The following is a 6,440-nucleotide window of genomic DNA, read 5'->3' on the forward strand; positions in this document are numbered from 1 at the left end:
TCTTTTCAGCTCTTTTATCTTGTCATTTCTTCCATTTGTTTTAGCTACTCTCTACTCAAGGGCAAGTTTCAGAGTCTCTTCTGTCATCCATTTTGGTCTTTTCTTCTTTTCTTGTCTTTTTAATGACCTCTTGCTTTCTTCATGGATGATGTTCCTGATATCATACCACAATTCTTCTGGTTTTTGGTCATTGGTGGTCAATGTATCAAATCTATTCTTTAGATGGTCTCTTAATTCAGGAGGGATATATTCAAGATCACATTTTGGCTCTTGTGGACTTGTTTTGTTTTTAACTTCAAGTTGAACTTGCATATGAGGAGTTGATAGTCTGTTCTACAATCAGCTCCTGGCCTGGTTTTGGCAGAAGATATTAAGCTTTTCCATCACCTCTTGCCACAGATGTAGTCAATCTGATTCCTGTGTATTCCGTCTGGCAAATTCCACATGTATAGCCACCATTTGTGTTGTTGAAAGGTATTTGCAATGAATAAGTCATTGGTCTTACAAAATTCTATCATGTGATTTCCAGCATTATTTCTGTCACCAAGGCCAAATTTTCCAACTATCGGTGATTCTTCTTTGTTTCCAACTTTTGCATTCCAGTCACCAGTGATAATTAACACATCCTGATTACACATTCGGTTCATTTCAGACTGCAGAAGCTGATAGAAATTCTCAATTTCCTCATCTTTGGCTTTGGTGGTTGGTGCATAAATTGAATAATAGTTGTATTAACTGGTCTTCCTTGCAGGCATATGGCTATTATCCTGTCACTGACAGCATTATACTTCAGCACAGATCTTGAAACATCTTTTGTGATGATGAATGCCACACCATTCCTCCTCAAATTGTCATTCCCAGCATAAGAGATCATATGGTTGTCTGATTCAAAATGGCCCAAACTGGTCCATTTCAGCTTACTAATGCCGAAGATATCAATCTTTATGTGTTCCATTTAATTTGTGACAACTTCCAATTTTCCTAGATTCATACTTCATACATTCCATGTTCCTATTATTAATGGATGTTTGCAGCTGTTTCTCCACAATTTGAGTCATGCCACATCAGCAAATGGAAGTCTCAAAAGCTTTACCTCATCCAGATCAGTAAGGTTGGTTCTACTCTGATGATGCAGCTCTTTCCCAGTTGTATTTTGAAAGCCTTCCAACATAAGTGGCTCATCCTCCTTCACTGTATTGGACAGTATTTCCAGGCTATTCATAAAGTTGCATAGTAATATAACAGACAGTGTTTCTCTGCTATTCATAAGGTTTTCCCTGGCCAATTCTTTGAGAAGTAGATGGTCCCTTCCTTCTTCCTAGTCTGTCTCAGTCTGCAAGCCACACTGAAACTTGTGCACCATGTGCAACCCCCACTGGGTTTGAAACACTGGTCTCACAGCCTCAAGCCTCACAGCAACACACCACCATAATAGGACAAACCAACAGAAGTTTGTCTTCCTTAGCTGTTCAAAACCTCTCCACCCTCCCCTTACCTGGATCCCTGCCACTGCTTCCTCTCTCTGTCCTGGTCTCCCTGGCTTTTTCTCTCCTTTCTCCCACTTTCCCGCTGCTTGGGGGCAGGGCCTGGTTCCCTCCCCTTATCTGGATTCCTGCTGCTGCTTCCTCACTCTGTCCTGGTCCCCCTGGTTTTTCTCTCTTCTCCCCCACTTTCCCACCACTTGGGGGGCAGGGCCTGGGTCCGTCCCCTTACCTGGATCACTGCTGTTGCTTCCTCCTCAAATTGACTACATCTGTGGAAAGGGATGATGGAGAAGCTAAATAACATCAGTCAGAATAAGGCTCATGGCTGACTGTGGAACAGACCATCAATTGCTTATGTGAAAGCTGAATCTGAAGAAAATTAAAACAAGTGCATGAGAACAAAAATACAGACTTAAGGATATCCCATATGAATTTAGAGACCATCTGAAGAATAGATTTGATGTACTGAACACAAATGACCAAAGACCAGATAAGTTGTGGGATGACATCAAGCACATTGACACATGAAGAAAGAAAAAGACTTACAAATACAGGAAAAGGAAGAAAAGACAAAAATGAATGTCAGAAGAAACTCTGAAATTTGCTCTTAAAAGAAGAGTAGCTAAAGCAAGTGGAATAAATGATGACACAAAAGTGGTGAACAGAAGATATCAAAAGGTAGCTCAAGATGAAATAAAGTATTATAATGAAATGTGCGGAGACCTGGAGTTAGAAAATCAAAAGGAAAGAATATGCTGGGCATTTCTCTAGCTGAAAGAACTGAAGAAAGAATTTAAGTCTTGAGTTGCAACACTGAAGATTCTATGAGCAAAATATTGAACATGCAGGAAGCATCAAAAGAAGAAAGAAGTAACACAGAGTCACTGAACCAAAAAGAATTGGTGACTATTCAACCATTCCAGGAGCTGGCATATGATCAAGGATGAATACTATCGAAGGAAGAAGTCCAAGCTGCACTGAAGAAACTGGCAAAAAACAAAACAAAAAACCAAGCTCACTGCCATCCAGTTGAGTCTGACTCATAGCGACCCTTCATTGGGTTTCCAAAGCAGTATCTCTACAAAAGTAGATCACCCAATCTTTCTTCTGAGGAGTGGCTGGTGGGTTTGAACCACCAACCTTCTGGTTAGCAGTCAAAAGCCTTAGGCACTTTGCCACCAGAGTGCCTACCACCAAAACCAAACTCACTGCCGTCGAATTGACTTTGACTCATAGTTACCCCTCTTTGGGTTTCTGAGGCATAACTACAGAAGTAAATTGCCCCATCTTCCTTCCAAGGAGTGGCTGGTAGGTTTGAACCGCCAGCCTTCTGGTTTGCAGTCAAATGCCTGTGATGCTATAAGAGCACACTTGAAGCAGATGAGTCGAGCCCTTCCTGGCATTTGATTGTGTGCAACTAAAATATATTTATAATATATACATATACATACATACATATATATACACACACATATATATACATATGTTGTTGTGTTGTTGTTACGTGCCGTCGAGTCAGCCCTGACTCATAGCGACTCCTCTTTGGGTTTCCGAGGCAGTATCACTACAGAAGTAGATTGCCCAACCTTCCTTCCAAGGAGTGGCTGATGGGTTTGAACCGCCAGCCTTCTGGTTAGGAGTCAAGTGCCTTAGGCACTATGCTACCAGAGCTCCTATATATACATATAAGTGTATATATATATATATATATATATATATATATATATACACACACACACACACACACATATATACAAACAGTTAGGACTAACAGACCATGTGGACCCCTCCATGACCCTGAGATCAGAACTAGATGGTGCCCAGCTACCACTGCTAACCACTGTGAAAAGGACCACAATATGAAGTCCTGGACAGAGTGGGAGAAAAATACGGAACAAAACTCAAAATAATAAAAACGACCAGGCTTACTGGTCTGATAGAGAGTAGTGGGACCCGGGGACTATGGCCCTTAGACACCCTTCAAATAGGAAACTGAATTCGTCGTTCAACTTTCAACCAAATGATAGACAGGCCTATAAGATGAACAATAACACCAGGGAGGTACACACTTGTTAAACCAATCAACCATACAAGACCAAAAGGGCAGCTTTTACCCAGGAACAAAGCTAAGAATGCAGAAAGGGATAGCAAAGAAGGACAAAAGGAATGGTAAACACAGGGAGAAGTGGGGAGAGTGCTACTACATTGTAGGCATTGCAATCAATGTCACAAAACAAAATGTGTATGAATTTTTTAATGGAAAACCAATTCACAATAAAATCACAATATAAATAAATGGAACATTGATGACCCAACATAACTTCACTCCCCCCCCCCCCATACCAAAGATTACATTAAGTACTTTTCCAAACTTCTTTTCATGGAAGATAAAATTATTAAGTAAACTCTGGTATTCAGATAATGTGATGCAACTGAAATTTTGAAAGGAATAAAAAAAGGCTAGTGGATTCTTAACAGTTGGCCCTATTTATAACCATTATTTAACCAAATTCTGAGACATCAACAAGTACTTTGCTTTGAACAACAACAAAGTCCTGCAGCAGACACCACTTCAAATGTCCATAAAACAATTAATCCAATTCCCCTGTAAATTGTGGCTGAGGTTTACCGTATGCTTATATCAAGAAATTTGGCAAGAAAAAAAATATGTGCATTTTAACGTTCTTTGTCTTGTCCAACTATAGTGACTATGCCTGGAATTATTGAGGATTTGACCAAATTCTTTTAAACGAGGTCATCTCAGTAGCTCTGCAGGGTAATCCAGAAGTAATACACACTTCCTCCTGGTGCTTTAGGAGCTCTGGTGGCATAGTGCCTAAGGCGCTTGACTGCTAACCAGAAGGCTAGCGGTTCAAACCCACCAGCCACTCCTCTGAAGGTTGGGCAATCTACTTCCCTAGTGATAGCACCTTGGAAACCCAAGGTCGTTATGAGTTGAGTCTGACTCAATGGCACATAACAACAAGAAGAATCTTTATGGAAACAGCTTACCAGGTCTTTTCTCTTATGGAATCTCTAGTGGGTTTGAACTGCCAACCAATTAGCAACCAAGTGCTTAACCACTCCACTACCAGGCTCCTTTATAAACGTACACAAGCCCGGGCAATCTACCTCCATAGAGATACTGCCTCGGAAACTCAAAGAGGGGTCGCGATGAGTCAGGTCCGACTCCATGGCACATAACAGCAACAACTTGGTGCTTTGCAGATCACGGGGATGACACTAACGACTCTCCAGGACCCTTAAATCACTAAGGCTTTTACAAAATGGGTTTGAAAGCACTCAAAACAGAATTTGCAAGATAAAACATTTGCTTAAAATATGGACACAAAATCATCAAACGCATTACAAATGAATGTATGTGTAACCTTCTTCCATGTCCCAAAGGTGGAGAACGCCAAACGCCTCGATTCCAGAGCCAGAATCCGGACAGGGCGTGGACGATCCAGAGTCTTCTTGAGAGAAAAACAGGGGACGCAGCGAAAGCTCAATGCAGCCCCCTTTCCCGCTGGGTCTGCTCCCCAGGACTGCCAGCCCCACAGGGAGGAGCAGGTAATGAGATTCCCCATCCTCCTCCACACAAACTGATGCAGAAAAAAAATAAAAAAGGAAGAGGTTCTGTGCTTCTCCACCAGTCGCGGAGGCCAGCACTCCCAACCAATTCGCTTAGCTCCGCCCGGGAGCGCGCAGGCTGCGCCCCTCGCCCTATTCGCACGCTCGCACAGGAACCCCCGCTGCCAAAAGGGGAGTGTGCGGGGGCCCGGGACCCCCCCTCCCCCCGCCTTAGCCTGGGTCCGGCATCACTCACAGAGCCCAAGTGCTGCTGCCAGCACCGACCACGCCAGTGCTGCGGACTGGGGCTGCAGTTACCCGGCGGGCGCTGCCATTATCCTCTCGCTGCAGCCGCCTGCGGCTCTCGTAGGTCCGGGTCCTGAGTTTGGTTGGCTCAGCTTGGCTCTCGTCTAGGGGTTCAGGGCTCGCTTCTGCCAGTGTGCTGTCTGTCGAACTTGCATGCTGGGCTCCCCGCTCCGGACCCTAGCCTCTGCCATTCAGCCGTTGGCCGCACAGCCACTCCGGGCCTACCCTAATTGTCCGCTTATTGACCTGCTTGGCGCCTTTTGAAGGATGCGATTGGAAGGCAAGTACTGAACTGTTCATCACCTCCTCTCGTCGGGCGAGGACACTCCTTCTCAGACCCATGCAAGCGCTTGAGCCCAGCACTGTAGGCCGGGGTCCCGGCTCTCCAAACCCTCAGTCTGCCTGCATGGCTGTCCGCTTGTCTGTCCCCGCTGGCCCGACCGTCTATCACTGGCCCCTCTACCTCTCCTACAGTCCAAGTCCTACACACCTCTTCATTGTCTATCTATGCTGGGTCCTAACCTTGTCTCTGTTTCAGCTTTTCTCCCTTTCTCTGGGTTTCACCTGAAGAAAAACAGCAGCTCACTTTAAAAAAAAAAAAAAGTGAGGTATGCAATGGGAAGAGATTTCTGATTCAATTGTCCAGATCTCCCATTTTACCTGGATCCATAATCAACACCCATGGAAGCAACAGTCAAGAAATTAGACCACCTATTGTACTGGACAAATCTGCAAAAACCTCTTTACAGTGCCCAAGAGCAAAAACGTCACTTTCAAGACTAAAGTGCACCCTAACTCAAGCCATGGTATTTCCAATTGCCTCATATGCATGTAGGAGCTCTGGTAGCTTAGTACCTAAGGCACTTAACTGCTAACGAGAAGGCTGGCAGTTCAAACCCACCAGCCACTCCTTGGAAGGAAAGTTGGGCAATCTACTTCCATAGTGATACTACCTCGGAAACCCAAGGAGGGGTCTCTATGAGTTGGTCCGACTCCACGGCACATTACAACAACATATGCATGTGAAAGCTGGACAATGAATAAGGAAGACTGTAGAAGAGTTGATGCCTTTGAACT

This window comes from Orycteropus afer, unplaced genomic scaffold (genome assembly GCF_000298275.1).
Source record: "Orycteropus afer afer isolate SDZICR_OR568_19922 unplaced genomic scaffold, OryAfe1.0 scaffold00044, whole genome shotgun sequence".
Lineage (NCBI taxonomy): Eukaryota > Metazoa > Chordata > Mammalia > Tubulidentata > Orycteropodidae > Orycteropus > Orycteropus afer.